We start from the raw sequence: 20,068 nt of genomic DNA on the forward strand, positions 1-20,068 counted from the left end.
ATGTAAATTAATTATAATTAGAGAGGGCGGCCTATCTGCTGTGTCATGAGACATTAAACATTAAATGTCTCATATTGACTGATGTTATGCTATGACACAGCAGATAGGCCGCCCTCTCTAATTATAATATTTGATTTTATAAGTGAAGGTGGAGTTGTACTTTTTGTTCATTCATCAATCATTGTTGATTTTATTAAGAGGGGTACTACACCCTGTGGTAAATTGTGACTATTTTTGCATTTTCTCAAAAATAATAACACACTGGTAACAAAAGTTATGTATATTATTGGGGCAAGGGATCCAATTACTACACTGAAATTTCAGTAACTCAAGACAAGCGGTTCAGCATATATGATAGGAAATGAGGTACATCCTAGCGGTACCTTATTTCTTATCATAAATAACGAACCGCTTGTCTTGGGTCACTGAAATTCCAGTGTAGTAATTGGATTCCTTGCCCCCTATAATACACATAACTTTTTTACCAGTGTGTTATTAGTTTTGAGAAAAATGCAAAAATAGACACTAAATTTATCGAGGGGTGTAAGTACCCCTTAAAGTCAGAAAATGGCAAGTAGAAGTTGTTGAAAGTTATTTGAAAGGAGACAACTAGAAATAAAAATAAAATAATTAATTATTTTGAGATTTTCAATTTGGGACGCGGGCGGTAAACAGGAAACTAATAATCAAGTGCGAAGGGCCTAATGGACCATGTGCAAAATAACGCTGGACGGCAAGCAGTACGCTTAATTTGTAAAAGGAATCTGAATAACAGTTTACCAAAAATATAAACCCAAGGTCAAGTGTGGTACATGACCAGTGATTGAGCACAACAAAAATGCCTTGATGTAGGCCGCAAAACATGTGATAATTTGGCATGCAAAATTGTGAAAAACATGCTATTTATAAAATAATAATAGGGGAAATCCCGTTACAAACGTAAACGTACCTGACATAGCAGAAAGCTGAATCTTGGTCAGCGATCAAGTTACCCCGGAAGTTACCACGATAGGAATTGCTTTATTCCGTGTTGGAGGTAACTTGATTTTTGACCAAGATTCTGATCGCTGCCCTGACATAGTCATAGACGTGAGCTTCTTGTGTATGTGTGTGGTGGATTTGGAAAAAAATGAACAACGCTAAAAAAGCGGACGATTTTACTAATGTGAGCGGGGGCTTTGAGACGAACTATTTTATTAAGATGCCTTATGTACTTACCCTTCAACTGAATAACCTCAGCTTTATCATATCATGCACATTTTGTGCAATTTTAGGGAATTTAATCAAGCTCCTTTCTTCCACGGCCACGCCAAATTGCGTCTGATGGTAAACTAAGCTCGTCCCCCTCTCCAGAGCAGCTCGTAGTACTGAGTGTGCAATAATAGCGGGAATTTCAAATCCACTACAATCTTAAAATTAACTCCTCATAAATGAATAGAATATATTCAAATTTGACAAGTATGACTATTCCTAGGGGGATCTCAGTGGCGTACCGTGGCCGCTCCTACCCCGGGGGCTGAAGAAAATTCAATTTTGCTGCCCTTTCCCCAACAGCCCAAAAAGGTTGACCCAATTTTTTTGTCGGTGGTTTGAAAAAGTGAAGGCAAAAAAAAACAAAAAAACAAAGGATTTTAGGTGCTAGCGCCCTAAAAAGCATCACATGAGGTATATTACAATTTTTTCAAAAATATTTTTACTTCTTCAACCATTGAGGTTGTCTGGGGAGGTTCTGCAGTTAACGAGTTGTGTCAAGATTCTTGGGGTTCAGATCACGAATGATCTTAAATGGGATGTGCACATATCAAATGTTGTTAAACGTGCCAGTGGGCGTTTATTCATGCTTACCACTGTCAAGCGCTTTGGTTTACCACTGGAAGTCTTGAAAACCATATATATTGGGTTCATTAGGCCTCTTGTTGAATATGCCGTTCCAGCTTGGCATCCGGGGCTCACTGAGCATCACCATTCAGCTCTCGAGCGTATTCAAAAGAGAGCGTGCAAAATAATGCTGGGATATAATAACTATGTTTCTTACCAGGATGCTTTAGATCAATGCCAGTTACTTCAAAGTCTCGATGTGATCAAATATGCCTACAATTTGCAAACACACTTTTGGAGACTCCTGAGTTCCGCAGCTGGTTGCCAGGTTTGCGTGGAGAGAATGGAAGAGCATTGCGCAATGCCAACCTCCTCTCCATTCCCAGGGTGAGAACCCAGAGGTACGCCAACAGTCCAATCCCTATATGGTTAAGCTGTGGAATCAGGAAGCTACAAAGGTTTGATTGAAGTTGCTTTGTTTATAGCATCTCTTGGTGGCACCCGGGCTCAGTTTAAAGTATTTTTTGCTTAATAGTGCATATATTTAGTAGTTGGTTATTTTTCTTTATTTGAAGTGTTAGAGAGGGAGTGAGTGAAAGAGTGAGGGAGTGAGTGAGTTGGGGTGAGTGATTGAGGTAGTGAGTGGGGTGAGTGAGTGGGTGAGTGAGTGAGTGAGTGAGTGAGTGAGTGGGTGGGTGAGTGAGTGAGTCAGTCAGACTGTTTTCATATGTTATGGGCTATTGTATTTTTGCTTGTCATACTGTATTATATTATATGCTATTTAATTGTTTCTAATATTGTGCAATGTATGTAATTCAGCTGTTTGGCTGCGATATGCATTTTAATAAACCTTGAATATTCAATAATAAAGCCCCCACAAAAAAATATGCGCATGGATCTAACAGATTTCTCTTCAAAAAAGAATTGGATGCCTCTTCAAAATGAATCGGATATAGAGCCAGGGGCGGATTTAAAGGGGCGCACCCGGCGCTCGCCCCACAGCGACATCATTCCTATATCTTGGTGTCAGAAATTGCCATGATAGTAGGGCGAATCAACAGCACGGTATAGCGATTTTGTTCCGCCGTGATATTATGGTTTCGAGATAAAGGCCGAGCACTTCAGGCAAAGTATAACACTCCACCTGTACCTTTACGAACACCACCTGTGTACGATATAATACGTAACGTTTCTATTCCACGCATGCTCCGGGCATGCTTATAACCCTGTTTAACGTTTTTAACTCATGGAAATTGCGGATTTTATTTTGGTCCATTTTTGTTTTCAAGACTTGAACAAGCGGCAATACTCAGAGTTAAGGTTGTACACTCTTTCAACACACATATTCATGTGCAAGCCTAAAAATATGGTTTATTCAAATAAAAATTATAACGTTATATTTTCAAGGAATAGAGATTTTATTATATACACCGCCATACATGTAGGCCTATCTAGCGTGGAAGTATATTAGTTGGTCACATTCATTTCAATTCAAAGGAATTCAATTCGATTCTATAGAAACTGTGTCAATAGAAGTTTTATTGTCCGACATTCAGCAATACTAGAATAATCAATAACGGTCTTGATATTTTGAAAGACAACTCATACATAATCGCTGAGCGATTAGTTTTTAGCCGGGCTTTTAGCCAATGAGACACCGAATACCAATCGCTTCCTGCGTGTAGAGTAATTTTTGTGACTTCGGCTGCTGGCGGAGCATTTATAGACCGATCGTTTCACTGTAATTTATTACCTGTGGTAGTGGGTGTGCGCCCCCTCTATTTTTTGCAGATCGGCGCCTGCTAGGTTGACTCTGTGTGTTTTGCAGAGCGGCGCCTGACTTTGTGTGGGCGCCGAGCTATTGAAAATTCCTGGATCCGCCCCTTGAGGCCGTCACCATCAGCCTTTCCCGCGGGATCTGCCATCTTGTGGGTACTGCCGTTCTGAATGTCATGCATTAGGCATTACGCCCCCAATTATGCGAAGGTCGCAGCGTGTGACGCACCTTTTCAGTCAAGTGTCAACGCGGTGATCTTTAGCAACATGGCACTCTGTACCCGCAAGATGGAGGCGTTGACGTCACAATGACTACGGTACTTCTATTCTCATCAAAATGACAAGAAACTCATCAAATTTGATAACAGTGGCGGCGCTACTTGGGGGGGGGCAAGGGGGAATATTTTTCTTGTCCCCCCCACTTTTGAGGCAAACCCCCAAAATCATGTATATGTCCACTTTTTCAGGTAATTTTTCGCAAAATCTGCCAATTTTGCCCCCCCCCCCCCCTGAAATTCACTTTGCCCCCCCAATGCCTCCCCGCAAAAATAAGATTGCCTGGTTATTTAAAAAAATGAATAAGATTGCCTTGTCATTTAAAAAAATGAATAGGTTCTGGACAAAATTACCCAACTTAGGGGGCTAGCATTTTCTTCTGAAAGGGGGGGGGGTGTCCCAAATATACTGGAGGGTCATGAATTTTGGAAAGAAAAATAGGGGGGGGGGTCATAAAATTTTTGATGACCAAAATGTATAGGGTAATAGGGAGTCACAAGATGACCACAGATATGAGATTCAATACAATTTTAGCATGTTTATTACACAGCTCCATTGACAATGTGTTGTAAGTTGGTATACCAGAACGAAATTCAAATTTCCCGATGTCTTTGCTAAATGAATTTATCTGCAGGATTGTTTTGGTACATAAACATTATTTAGCCAGAGGTTTCCAGTGATATAAAAATCTCAACCTTTTTTTGAGAAAAGTGGGGGATGATGCTGATGTGGATCACGAAATGCCCTTTTAAATAGTATGCTCTAAAAGGCTTAGGAAAACACTACAGAAATGTTCATTATGCAAAACGTCCTGCTCACTATGCTCGCATCATATATCTAGACCATTTATAGTTTGCTACCCAAAATATGGCATATGCAAGGGGGCAAAGCAGTGCCTTAACGTCATAGGGGCACATGCCCCCCAATTGTTTGCAAAATTTAGAAAATCCCATAGGAAAATCACCAAAAAACGGCTTGTGCCCACCCCCCATCAGACCCAATGCCCCAATCATGGTCGGTGCCCCCCAATATGATGACCAACACTACGCTACTGGGGCAAAGATTTTTTGGCACTGGGGCGGGGCACTTTAAAAACAAATGACTATAAGGGTATGCTCCCCCGGAAAGAACTGCTTTTGGCCCCCGTAGCTCCAAAAGACCCCTGAATTTTACCAAAATTGAGCACTGAACGAGCCCTGATTTTGAAAATGTATGCTTTATTGCAGACCCCTAAAATTGTCATTGGTCAAGTTTCTAGACGATTTTCAATCAGAAAACCAAAACCCTTGATTATGACCGTTTGCAGCTCCGAAAGAGAAAAGACCCCTCTTTTTACCGGTATGCCACACCATCAGCCCAGAAAGACCCACCATCTCCGAATTTGGGGGTACTGGTACTATGTGGATTAAGATTTGCTTTGTTCCAGGTAGTGGCAGCACCACGTGGGGGGGGGGGCAAATCACCCATCATCATTTGAGGAATGAGCATTTAGAGCTGATCAAAATCAATGGTCTTTCAGCGCTCTGTTTTGGTCAAATTCAAGGGTCTTTCCGAGCTGTGCGCGACTGTTCTTTCCAGGGAGCATACTGCCCGTATGGTCACTTGTGTCCCCTGGTTATTGGAGGAAGCAGAGTTGGCAGCACAGGGCAACAAGATTCCTGTTTCTCACCTGTCAGGCAGCAGGTGCAGGAAATAAATGCGCTATTCCAGTTGAAATCCATACACCTCAAAGACATGACCTTGTTCTTCCACACAGGGAGTGAATTACTTGAAAGCTACACCCATGGGTAGAAGATTCAGATCATGTCTTCCATAGGGGGTGTATGGATTTCAACTGGAATAGTCCAATGCACAATGCTGTCTGTTAGGTAGGTAAATGAAACACAAAACAAGATTGTTTTAGGAAACACAATTTTATTGCATTTCATTAACTGTCTCAAGGTTGTACATGGTTTCATGGAATAGAAATAAGAAAAGTAAATTTGTTGACCTACATGATTCCATATCAAATGTAAGTATACTCATCAAATATATACTATTTACAAGAGACTATATCTTAGAGGCCGTGAAATAATTGGGGGGTATAAAATTTGCAAATGATATACCAAAAATGCTATAAAAAATTCTTGGGATCCCAATTTGCAAACCTTATGGTCTAGATATATGCTGCAAGTACAGCAAGCATGAAAATTTGCATATTTAAGCATTTCCGTACTGTTTCCTTAAGCCTTTTAAGAATGTTATTAAAAATGTGCACCATGAATGTGTGCTAAAAATTACTTCCCCCCTCTTGGCTTGCCAATAATTGCTTGCCCCCCCTTGCTGGCCAAAAAATTCTTGTCCCGTCACGATTTTACCCTCCCCGGGCTCATAATTATTGCACAGCTTCTTAGCAATGTATGCGCTTGGAGCTTATTAAATTTTCTGAAGATACACTTTCTTATGGTTATTTTATACAATGAAATATCACCTTCCAAGTGGAATAATATTGCACTTTGTTAATATTCTTTAATTTGGTTATCATAATTCATTTACATGACTGTACTTCCCACCACTAAGTTCCTCCCTTGCGACCCCTGGTGACATGTTGACGATGATTACTCTCTAACCTTCTCAATCCTGGACCATAATTATATAACACCACAACAAACATCATGGAGCAGCTCAGTGGTTTCATCTCTCTAACCTATCTCTATCTTAGAAGATAACTGAAATAAAATTGGAAAATTCCATCGAGACTAGAACCACTGACGTACAGATTACAAGACAAATAAGTCATATACCACACAGTCAGAGTCGCCAAAAAACTTTTTTTATAATACAAATGCTTGTTTGTTTATAATGCAAATGTATACAGTAATAAAGCTCGATATTATAATCATGAATACTAGCGCTCTAAGGAGATTCAATTTCTTATGGTCTTGGACCTGGAGCAGGTTAATGGGCTGGAATCTTCAACTAACCCCCTGGTTTATTTTGATCAATATAAATCTGGTGATTTATCATTAACTTCACATAAGTTACATTAGAAGCATTTCACTTTAAAAAGAGCGCGACCGAATTGACTGTTATTCCCCAAACCATATACACGTGGACAACAGCGGCATTGACAAAGTTTAAGCCCCATTTAAAGGCCCATTCAGTTATTTGCTCATCGGGACGATCGTAAAAATCATCAAAATTCAGATTTTGGTACCTTTGTCATTGTCATAGATGTGCTAATGATAGCCCACACCTGTGTATATAAGACAAAGTAAGGTATTTACATCAATCTGTAAAGGCGAGGGACTGGTCTATCAATATGCTTGAACGAAACCGCTACACTGTTCAATAGCTTTCTTGTACTATATGTGACATGATCTGGTCCATGGGGGTCAAAGGAGGCATTTTTGAAAATTGAGTTACTGTAATTATTACATTATGCATACAATAGGCTATCATTTACTGAAAACACCAATGGTCTAGCATACTTGGTTCTAAAGTTATGAAGATTTTTGATGTCTATTTTCTTATGTATTTTATTGTTTTTTACTCCATATTTATACCTTTATCTCAGTTTCAAATTTGCCGCCTTTGGCCCCCACGGACCAGATCGTGTCACATATGAAATGTGGTGGCGATTTAAAATGCATGTGCCCTGAGCAAACTACGATGCGTATGCACACTGCAGGGTAAAGAACAATGGAAATTGCTTTAATTTGTGCGCATACTGCCAGGCAATGACATCACATGTCAAGTGGGCTATATAAATTAACTACATGTATTTGAATGGGGCTTCAACATCATCAATACTGCCAAATTTTTCATTTCAAAAATAGCAAATGACAATTTGACTGACTTATCCTTCACTTTTAAGCAAATTATAAACAATTTTTACACTTGCGTTGGGTTTAAGAGACTATGTTAGCACATCTATGACACTAACAAAGGTGCCAAAGTCTGATTTTTTATGATCCTCCAAATGAGCAAATCACTGTATAGGCCTTATAAGCTCTTATCTTGAATTTGATGTAGACTCTCTATAGTAAATACCACCATCATCCCCAATATATAGGCCAAACCCTGCAATTTAAGTCACATTTAAATTTTGGGTAATATTGAAAAATCACAATTAGAAACATAATTAGGGATTTTAAGTCGGAAAACATAATTAGGGATTTTAAGTCGGAAGACAAAAAATTAACATAAATCAGAAAAAATAAGACTATACACATTTTCATAGCATAAATTATAGCTACATGCATATAGACAAATATAATACAACATATAAGCATAAAACATAATTTAAGTTATACAAGTATAGGGCCTATAGGCTACTGTTGCTATTTTTAATTCTTGGACAAAAGTGCATGTGCCAAGTGTTGTGTCAAATGCGTGAGCATTCTTCGCAAAAGTTTTAACTTATAGTGACTGGCTATCTAGTAACAACATTGCATAGCATGGTTGGTTTATTTTTTCCCCAAGTTGTGCAAATTAAGTTTTTGGCATCATAGGCATATGAATGCTTGTGGACACACTCTTTGCTTTCAAAATGTATGTCATTTCCATGAATTAAATATAGCAACAGTAGGCTAGGTTGTACAATGTGCACTTCATTCTATGTATGATGCACTATTTAAAGGTCCACAATCGTTGGCCTGGTCAACTGGTAGGTGCCCTTGCCCTTATAGATCACACTCCTGTATACTTGTCTGGACTTAGGTGGTGTCTGGACTGACATGCCCCAGGCCAGCCACATAACTCAATTATGTAGTTCATTATTCCAGATGTGGTGGTAGACCTTTAAGAATCAGAGGGTGTCTGACACCCGGGGCACTCCCACTTTGGAGGTGACCCGCAGGGGCGGATCCAGGAATTATCAATATTTGTTTACAAACACATGCTCTGTCACCTGAAGACCCCCTATTTTTCCATTTGATCTGTCACCCAAAGACCCTTATTTTTCAATTTGAACAGCAACTTTCATTAATCACTGATTTTGTTACTTATTTTGAAAAGACAAAGAAATTTGAAGCCATTTAAACCTAGAAATACAATGTTCAAGGTTTCTGTGGCACTGTTTAGGCTCTCACCCAAAGGTTTCATTTAAAAAAAGGTCATTTTCTCATCCAATGACCCCATTTTTTTACATTTTGCTCTCACTGAATGCCCTTACTATTAAAGTGTCAGCTCTACACCTATATCCATTTATATTGAAGTGCCCTCTCGGGGTCCGACACGAGTGGTGTACCGTAATGTACAAGTGCTCCTCAAGCTATTATAAGGAATGTATTATTCCTATATTGAATAAACTTAAAATGTTTCAAAACAATATCAACCACTAACCAAAAAAAATCCATCATGGAATGGAAAGAGTTGTTATTTACCGAGAAGAATATGCTAGCACATCTATATATATATATCACTTAAAACAAAGTTATTCATATAATCATCATTATTAATTTGAGGTTACATAACAATTAAAATAAAGTTACATGGATACACATTACACATTACATGATCCTTATCATGATTACTGGGAACATATGATAGATTATGTTAATTAGGCTAGTCAAATTAAGGAAAATTAGAGGTTAAAGGAGTGTTTCGTGATCCTAGCATCCTCTTTTTATGACATTTTTCAGTACATATCCACGAAAAAAGTCTATTCCCAAAATTTCAGTTGATTCCGATTTTGCGTTTGCGAGTTATGCATGATTATGTGTATTACACTGCTCCATAGACAATGCGTTGTAATTTCGTTCTGGTGCACCAGAACGAAATTCAAATTTCACGATATCTTTGCAAAACGAATTAATCTGCAAGAAATATTTTGTACATAAACATTATGTAGCCAGAGGTTTCCAGTGATATAAAAATCTCAAATTTTTTTGAGAAAAGTGGGGGGATGAGGCTGTGGATCACGAAATGCCCCTTTAAGCAACCACTAATTGCAACAGAATCCATTTAATCACCATTCATTTCAGAAAAGCATATTTAATAACACATTAAAAGTACCCCCCCAAAAAATTTTTTTTCTGAATTCTTATGATGAGAGCAATACATTGGTATTGTTTTTAAAAAGATTTGACCAAATTTGAAATTTCACCCCTGCATAAGCGGCCATTTTGGATTTATGCAAATTAGGCACTGTTCCACTGCTTGGATTTTTGGGGACTTTTGATACTTTTTTGTGTGAGGTTTTGGGAGATGGACGCATGTGAAATGGATTCTGTTGCAATTAGTGGTGGGTATTTTTTTAAATTTGACTAGCCTAAAGTATCAGCATGCCTCTTCAGGGTGGTCAACCCTCATGCATTTTGTTACTGTCAGTCTTACGCATTTCTGCAAAGCCAGCTAAAATTGTATACTAAATCTCATACAAATCCTCATGCTTTCTTAACATCAACACAATTTGCCCATAAATAGTCTATTGTATTAAACCCACATTTTTTAAAAAGAGTGCACCAATTGGCTTTAATTGGGGCTTCACTAAGAGGAGGACATACACATCAACCTCAGACATCTCTGAACCATATATGCATGTACCATGTCGCACTGATGTGCTGAAGTTAAACCAAAAATGCATTTTTCAATCAGAAGAGAAAACTACCTTTGCCATGTTCATTCACCATGTTTCTTACGTCACTACTTTTTATGATGAATATTGTGTAAGATTAAAGTCATGTCTTTCATAGAGGGATCTCAACTGGAATAGCTCAATACTGCATTGCTTTGTTGATTCTGAGAATGCTGATAATAGCAAAGTAAGGGGTAAAAGAATCTGGACTCTGCCATGTTTGAGTGTCACTCATGGAGGGTAAGTGTACCTTTGGTAGATTATTTCGACATGGCCTAAGGAAACAACCCAAAAGATTGATACCATCCTATAAACGTAACTTGTCATTACATAAATGAAGTGACCCCTCGGTCTCCATTTGTAACTTTTGCAGTGGATTATGTGAACCTCTGAAGTCATCCTCTGGAATCCTCATCAACATCCACTGTAACTAAGGAAACAACCCAAAAATACAATAGTGTTCTATAGACGAATCCAACGAGCCAAATCATGGTCAGGATTTGGTCGGCCATGACGGGTCCCCGCATGCACCAAACTGGTGTAGTGACTGCCCAATTGGGTGGATTAAAGCCGCTTAAAATTTGATGTTAGATTCTTTTGTGTTGTACACTGGCATTATTCTTTTGTCTATGTGTAACACAGGTGATAGAATGCAGTTTAAAATACCCTCCAAGGCCGCATCATTTCACATTTTAGGTGAGATGGAGCCGACGGGGACCCAACTTTGGCAGCCATTGAGGTGTAGGAATGTGTGAAATTGGATTAGTTTATAAACATAACTTTTCATTACATTCTGAACTGACCACCTCCCTCCCCATCTGTAATGAAACCAGAAGTGCGTAGAAATATAAACATCAATGTTTTGAATGAGCATAGGAGAAACGTAATCAATACTTTTTAATTCCTCCACTGCCTAGTTTTGTTGATCGGACATCATTGCTCTTTTGGGTTGCTTCTGTATCTGTTTACACTTGACTTGGCATTGAATTTGATGGAGTTGGACACTTTGGTAAGCTGATCTCATTACAATCCTCTACACAGAATAATTCACTTCCTTGCTCTTGCCTACATAGGCTGATGGCATCTTGCAGTGCTAGCAATTCTGCATCTACAGGTAGAAGATCATTCATGAGAAAGTTAAGAAAAATAAGTTCTTTGTCTTCATGTTCATGCAGTGGCGTAACTAGGGTTGGTAGCGCCCGGGGCAAGAAACATAAAATTTTGTCTTTCATTGCTTGGAGGGGTGCAGAATCGATGCTGAGTTGGTCAATTTGATGCCCCTCTAAGGGTGGCACCCGGGGCACGTTGCCCCCCTGCTCCCCTAGTTACGTTGTGTTCATGACATTTACATGTACCAAGTTTAATGAATACCTATTATTATCGGCAGTGGTGCAGATTTTCTGAACAGGAGATGGGGGTGGTTTGGGGACACAAACTTGTGAATGTGTACCAATAAGAAACATGATTCCACCCCTGCATATGTTCTTGTCTAACAAGTTACATTAGTAACCCCAACTGCTTCAGTTGATTTGGATATTGAATTTGCGAGATAAGCTAAATTTATACTCCATCGCTGAGCGACAAGCGATTACTATTTTGACCAATGAGGTAGTGCGCTCTCCCTGCGCAACAAAAATCGCTTTACCTCATTTGCAAAAAAGCCAATGAAAAAAGAAGGTGCAGTGATTTATAGTGCGCTACGCACAGGCACAACGCCTAGACGTTGATCCACAAGCCTCAGCACACTTTACAGGTTGTCACTGACCACTACGGCCCCACATCATTCCATAAACCATTTAACAGCAACTCAGGGACTTTGCAGCTTTAAGAGCGCACACCCTAGATATTCCACAAATAACCTTCGCAACCAGGATCAGCTCCCTGAGTTTTGTATGGGTTACAACAAGACAATTAGCAGTAAGTTCCTTGTCCAGGGGAATTTCAGGCTAACTCAATTTTTCCACGAGAGCATACTAGGCACTGCCAGGGTTCGAATCTGCAACCTTTCACAACATAGTTGAACGCCTTATCGATTGAGCTAACTTGACTGCATACAAATCACTGCAGCCAATCACTATTACTCATGGTATAGTGCCGACTCCCTTTGAACACATACAAAAACGCACATTCCTGTTTCACCCAAATTGCACCTGCCCATTGACGTCTGAAATCATATCAATAAATCATGTTAATTATCAATATTACATGTTTCACTTGTTTAAAATGTGACCGTCATCAACTAAATTAAAATAATGAATTTCTTCACCCCATTACTTTGTAAATGCAACCAAGATAGCTCTAGATTCTTAATTCTTAGTCTCGCGCAGGCCAGCGCAATTTGGGTGGAACAGGAATGTACCTGTTCAATGGGAGCCGGCGCTATACCATCAGCGATATCTTAATACTAATTATGGCGTGTCTGTCCGTCCGTCCGTCCCTCTGTCCGCGCGCTATCGCGTTCGCGTGGTTCGCGTTCACTATCGCGTGCTCGCTGTGCGCTATTGCGGAGTATCAACGGGAGTGTGCGCGGAGTACAGTCCGCGCATCGGAAAAGCATTACAGTGTGACTAACAGGTGCATCTCATCGGACCAATAATTATAGGCCTTAAGCACACGTGCACACACCAAACACGTGCATATAGGTCTATTTCAGCAGAACATGACTATTTCCGGAATCCTCCAGAATGGTTAACATAAAAATTATCCGTTGTGGTAATAGACTAGGAGCCCAGAAAATTTATTCAGCTCAGATGAGACAAAAGGTTTGGTGGTCTGATTATGTTATTATAGGCCCAAGATTCAATATTCCATATTGCTGCCGGGTCACAGACTGTACGTTCAGCCTGGGGGTCACAAAATAGGGGGCCAAAAATGCATTTATTCAGCTCAAGAGAGACATGGTCAAAACTTGTTGGATATCACTCCCAGGAGGATACTTTTCATGCCTATAGCAATGACAGCAACTTTGGCCTGTACGGGGGCCCAGACAGTAGCCCCAAAGGGCCCGCCCATATGGTGTTATTCAGCTGAAGAGAGACAAGGATGAATCTTTTGCATTGGAACTATTACACATTGGGGTGCACAAAAATACCAATGACAGCAACTTTTTCCTGTATGGGGGCCCAGACAGTAGCCTCAAAGGGCCCAATGTCCCATAACTGACTTATTCAGCTGAAGAGAGACATGGATGAATCTTCTTGCATTGGAATTATTACCCATCGGGGTTTACAAAAATATCAATGACAGCAACATTTTCCTGTACGGGGGCCCAGACAGTAGCCTCAAAGGGCCCGATGCTCCATGACAGGTTATTCAGCTGAAGGAAGACAAGCGTAAATCTTTTTGCATTGGAACTGCTACACATTGGGTTGCACAAAAAATACCAATGACAGCAACTTTTTCCTGTACAGGGACCCAGACAGTAGCCTCAAAGGGCCCGATGCCCCATAACAGGTTATTCAGCTGAAGGAAGGCATGGATGAATCTATAATTATGCATTGGTACTATTAGACATTGTGGTGCACAAAAATACCAATGACTGAAACTTTTTTCTGTACGGGGCTCAGACAGTAGCCTCAAAGGGCCCAATGTCCAATAACTTATTTATTCAGCTGAAGAGAGGCATACATAAATATTTTTGCATTGGAACTATTACACATTGGAGTGCACAAAAATACCAATGACAGCAATTTTTTCCTGTACAGGGGCCCAGACAGTAGCCTCAAAGGCCCGATGCCCCACAACAGGTTATTCAGCTGAAGGAAGACATGCATAAATATTTGTGCATTGGAACTATTACACACTGGGGTGCACAAAAATACCAATGACAGCAACTTTTTCCTGTACGGGGGCCTAGACAGTAGCCTCAAAGGGCCCGATGCCCCATAACAGGTTATTCAGCTGAAGGAAGGCATGGATGAATCTATATGCATTGGTACTATTACACATTGTGGTGCACAAAAATACCAATGACGGAAACTTTTTTCTCTACGGGGCTCAGACAGTAGCCTCAAAGGGCCCAATGTCCCATAACTGATTTATTCAGCTGAAGAGAGGCATGCATAAATATTTTTGCATTGGAACTATTACACATTGGAGTGCTCAAAATACCAATGACAGCAATTTTTTCCTGTACAGGGGCCCAGACAGTAGCCTCAAAGACCCCGATGCCCCATAACAGGTTATTCAGCTGAAGGAAGACATGCATAAATATTTGTGCATTGGAACTATTACACATTGGGGTGCACAAAAATACCAATGACAGCAACTTTTTCCTATACGGGGGGGGGGGGGGCCTAGACAGTAACCTCAAAGGGCCCAATATCCCATAACCGATTTTTCAAATTGTCCAAAGGGCCTAATGTCCCTTAACTGATTTATCCAATTTTGTCATCTTGCAAGAGAAAATTACACCAGGAGTGCTCATCTTAAGATGCCACGCTGGTGATCTACCAATGACATACCCATTCAACTGAAGAGACACATGGATGAATCTTTTTGAATTGGAACTATTCCCCATTGTATATACAGAAATACCAATGACACCAACTTTTTCCTGTACGGGGGCCCAGACGGTAGCCTCAATGGGCCCGATATCCCATAACTGGTTATTCAGCTGAAGAGACATATGGATGGATCTTGTTGAATTGGAACTATTGCACATTGGGGTCTACAAAAATACTAAGGATATCAACTTTTTTTTATACTGTGGGCCCAGACAGTAGCCTCAATGGGCCAGATATCCCATAACTGGTTATTCAGCCAAATAAACACATGGATGGATCTTTTTGAATTGGAACTATTGCATATTGGGGTCTACAAAATAATACTAATCAATGGCAACAACTTTTTTCCTGTATAGGGGCCACGACAGTAGCCTCAAAAGGCCCGATGTCCCATAACTGGTTTATTCAGCTAGCATAAGATAGTATCACCAGTATCAACAATAGATAACTACTTCATCAATATACCAATGTCAGCAGTAGACAGCTATTATACTTCATTAATACCAATATCAACAGTAGATATAGCTACTTCATCAAAACCAATATCAGAAGTAGGTAATTACTTCATCAATACTGATATCACCAGTAGTAAAAATAGCTACTTCATCAATACCAATATCAGCAGGAGAAAGGTACTTCATCGATATCAATATCAGCAATTGATAGCTTCTTCGTAGCCAATTTTAAAGCCTCATTCGGCACAATGCGACTTTATTCCCTCATGTTAAACCAATTTTGTTTGGAAAAAGAGAACATTTAAAAATTAACACTTTCTTCCTTCATGGCGTCCCCACTGCATTTTAACATGCTCATTACATTTGGCTGATTGACCAGTTATGGGACATCGAGCCCTTTGAGGGTACTTTCTGGGCCCGCGCATAGGAACAAAGTTGCTGTCATTGGTATTTTTGTAAACCCCAATATGCAAGAGTTCCAATTCAAAAGATCTGTGTGTCTTTTTGGCTGAAAAACATTTGTACTGCTTTTTAAATACTAAAGTGAACAATAGCCCATGAGGAGTGACACATTCAAGAACTTATATAGGCACTCGATTATATAGGCACTATATAAAAGAAAACCACATGTGCCAATCAGTGGTTCACAGTATCTTAGGAACAACAACAAGAGTGAAGGGTAAAGCATCAGACATGTGAAATAAGATGCTTATGCACGCTGCTCTCCGACTACCCCATCTGGTAGGCTATTCCAAACGTGAACTGAAGTGTGGATGAAGGTCCTGCCAGTAGGTATGGTTCTAGAAACCATACTGTGAGTGTGAGAGCATGGCACGGCATGGACAGGCTTGAGCGGGTAGCCCTTCTGACTACAAATGACTTTAGTGGATGTGCCTTCAGATCTGGTGGGAACAAGCTGGTGTGCATTTTATAGAGGACTGTTGTTGCAGTCACTTGACGTTTTTGATGGAGAGATGTGATGTTCAGCTCTGTACTTGCTTCTTCTTCGCTCACGCTTATGATTCAAGGTCCTTCCTCTGGATAGAGTCTAGTAATCCTAGAGTGGGTGTGCTGGCCCTCATCTTAGACAGTGAGGTATATTCCATCACAATGCAAACTTTAGCCTTGTAAACAGTTGCTCTGACATCAAGTTTATTTGCAACTCTCTTCAGAGCGCCCAACTCCTGTCTTGCTCTGTATGAGACGTTAGAAATATGCTTTGTCCAGGTCAGCTTGCTGTCGACTGTGAGTCCCGGGATCTCCAGCTCCTCCTTCTCAGCCAGTTTGGTGGTACCAAACAGAATATATATCTTGGTTAGATTTCTCTTTCTTGATATTGCCATTGCCTTACGTTTCGATGTCTCGAAGGTTACCATCCGTCTGTCATGCTTATCTGCCCAGATCCTCATTTTCTCCAAGTCTCCATTCAGGCTAGCAGGGTTGTCTCTAGATGTAATCTTACAAAAAAAGGTGGAATCATCTACGTAGAGGTAGAATTGGGTTTCACACCCATCACCCGGGTCATCAATGAAGACCGAGAACAATGGTGGGTTCAATATTGACCCCTAATGGAGGATGGCCAGATACAGACAACTTTGATGGAATGTTATGTAGGTAGCTACTAATCCAGATGAGCAGCTTGTCGGATACTACTTGCCATGAGTGCAAAGTCATGACAGACACTATCGAATGCTTCTTTGATATACAGGGCAGGCACACGCAGGTCGTCCACGCCCAGGGAGTTGGACCACTCTTATGTCAGAATGGTAAAGATATCAGTTATATTGTGGTATGGCCTAAATCCAAACTATCTGATATCAGTTGGTTTCAAGGAGGTACTTCTGAAGTTCTGTACAACAGCCTCCATGCTCTTGCTGATGGTGCAGAGCAGAGAGATGGGGCGGTTCATAGATGAATTAGACTTTGCATCTCTTGTAAATAGGGATGAAAAATGCAGTCTTCCATTGGCTTTGACAAACTTCCTTGGAGAAGCAAAGCTCAAACAGCAGACTGAGTGGTCTTGCCAGTTCTGCGCTGTATTCCTTCAGGACGCTTGCAATGATTTCATCAGGACCAGTAGCTTTATCTGGTTGTAGATTCCTAAGAAGCTTCCAAAAATCTTTGACCTTGAAGGCTATCTTTTCCTTTGAGCATGACTTGTGTCTTTCTTCCGTTTCTTTAAACAGTTCTCTTGTTCTTTATGCGGATGATACTACTCTCTTCAAGCCTATCTCTGCTCCTGATGACTTGGTTGATTTCCAATCCGACATTGATACCATCCATTCTTGGTTCTCCCTTAATCACCTTTCTGTCAATTCCTCCAAAACAAAAGTCTTGGTCATTGCCACTAAGAGGGACCCTTTTCCGGATCTCAATCTAACTCTTAACAGCCTGCCTATTGAACGTGTTTCTTCTGCAAAATTTCTCGGTGTCTGGCTGTCTGACAAGCTTTCTTGGAATCTTCACATCGATCACATATGCAAAAAGGCTCGCAAAATCATCGGCTTCATTCATAGATCTTTCCAATCAGCCCCCTTCAGCATCCGTCGTTCTTTGTACTTGGCCTTGGTTCGCCCCATTCTGGAGTATGGCTGTACTACTTGGCATCCTCTGAACATAACCCTTACCAACCGTCTTGAGTCTACTCCCATGAGGACCTTCTCTTGGATTCCGACCTACCTCTTCTTAGTAAGTGTCGTGATGTTGCTTCTCTGTGTCACTTATTTAAAATCTTTGCCAATCTTTGTTCCTCTCCCGACCCTTTCCAGCCTCATTCCAGACCCGGTCTAAGAAACCTCAATTCCCGCGCTGATCAAGTTCCTTTCCGCCGGCTTTCGTTGTCCCAGAGATCATTTTATCCGTTTGCCTCCTCCATCTGGAATTATCTCCCTGAGACTATTGTCAATGCTTCTTCTCTCAAGGCCTTCAAATTGGCCATTTCCCACCTCCTCTAACCAGTTCACATATTAATTTATTTTTTGTTTTTACTTTATTCTGTATTGATTCTGAATTTTCTAGTAATGTTTTGATTTTAATGTAAGGGCAATCCTTCAATTTATTGTGTAATCAATATTGGATCTGCCTGGCCTTGTGCCAAATGTTATAAATAAATAAATAAATAAATAAATAAATAAATAAATAAAAAGAATGCTGAAATTCACCTCAGGAGCAGAATTTTCAAAGGGAAGCTAACATTTAGCTTTTGATGTAGTGTAGACTTGACACCCATTCTGCAGCACTGGTATATAAACTCTGATGAACTTACCAGACGGGGTGCTAAAATGTATGGGATATCAGGCCCTTTGAGGCTACTGTGTGGGCTCCCGTACAGGAAAAAGTTGCTGGCATTTGTATTTTTGCAAACCCCAATAGGTAAAAGTTCCAATTCAAAAAGATCCACCCGCATGTCTCTTCAGCTGAATAACAAGTTATGGGATATTGGGCCCATTGAGGCTACTGCCTGGGCCCCGTACAGGAAAAAGTTGCAGTCCTTTGTATTTTTGTAATCCACAATGGGTAAAAGTTCCAATTCAGAAAAATTCATCCACATCTCTCTTCAGCTGAATAACCAGTTATGGGGCATCGGGCCCTTTGAAGCTACTGTCTGGGCCCCCGTACAGGAAAAAGTTGCTGTCATTGGTATTTTTGTAAACCCCAATGGGTAATAGTTCTAATGCAAAAAGATTCATCCATGTCTCTCTTCAGCTGAATAAATCAGTTATGAGATATTGGGCCCTTTGGGGCAACTGTCTGGGCCCCCGTACAGGAAAAAGTTGCTGTCATTGGTATTTTTGTGCACCCCAATGTGTAATAGTTCCAATGCAAAAAGATTCATCCTTGTCTCTCTTCAGCTGAATAACACCATATGGGCGGGCCCTTTGGGGCTACTGTCTGGGCCCCCGTACAGGCCAAAGTTGCTGTCATTGCTATAGGCATGAAAAGTATCCTCCTGGGAGTGATATCCAACAAGTTTTGTCCATGTCTCTCTTGAGCTGAATAAATGCATTTTTTGGCCCCCTATTTTGTGACCCCCAGGCTGAACGTACAGGCTGTGACCCGGCAGCAATATGGAATATTGAATCTTGGGCCTATACTAACATAATCAGACCATCAAACCTTTTGTCTCTTCTGAGCTGAATAAATTGTCTGGGCTCCTAGTCTATAAGGCCTATAACCGTTTTTGCGTTCACGTTTCTCGCGATTGATTTCATTACTTTAGTAACGGCCTGTATCCACGTCCAGATACTAATTTCGGTTTCTCTAAATGTGGTAACAGGGCAGGGCTTGGAAGAGGCGAATGATGGGTTTCCAGATAATGGGTAGGCCTACCGAACTACTGAAGTAAGCATCACATCTATAAAACAAACAGGGTTGATTAAGTTGTGTCAAGTTGTGTCTTGATCATTGAGAGACGCATTTCATAGTAGTTTAAAAAGTCAAGGTAGGTATATGGGTAACGGGTTTGGGTAATTAGAAATAGGCCTATCACGAGAAGCGCCCGACCCGAGAACCGCGAAATCTAGTAATGTATAAATTCAGCATAATTACAGCACCCCATAGGCCGGCCAATATGTTGTTATTTTTGTCTGTGGCCGGCCGGAAAATACTAGTACTACAGGACAATATCTTAGTCAAAGGACCAAATCTGCAAGAAAGCCTATGCACACAAATATTATATA

General features: G+C 40.5%; 1 protein-coding gene across 1 annotated transcript in view; it reads right to left on the reverse strand.

Annotated features, from left to right (window-relative positions):
• Positions 1 to 10,892: 10,892 nt before the first annotated feature.
• LOC140164306 (uncharacterized) overlaps positions 10,893 to 20,068 on the reverse strand; it is a 69,123-nt gene continuing 59,947 nt past the window's right edge. The window contains exon 28 of the mRNA XM_072187579.1: positions 10,893 to 11,537. The gene's annotated coding sequence lies outside the window, so the exon portion shown is untranslated. The remainder of the gene's footprint in view (positions 11,538 to 20,068) is intronic.

Source organism: Amphiura filiformis, chromosome 11, assembly GCF_039555335.1.
Source record: "Amphiura filiformis chromosome 11, Afil_fr2py, whole genome shotgun sequence".
NCBI classification, from domain to species: Eukaryota; Metazoa; Echinodermata; class Ophiuroidea; order Amphilepidida; family Amphiuridae; genus Amphiura; species Amphiura filiformis.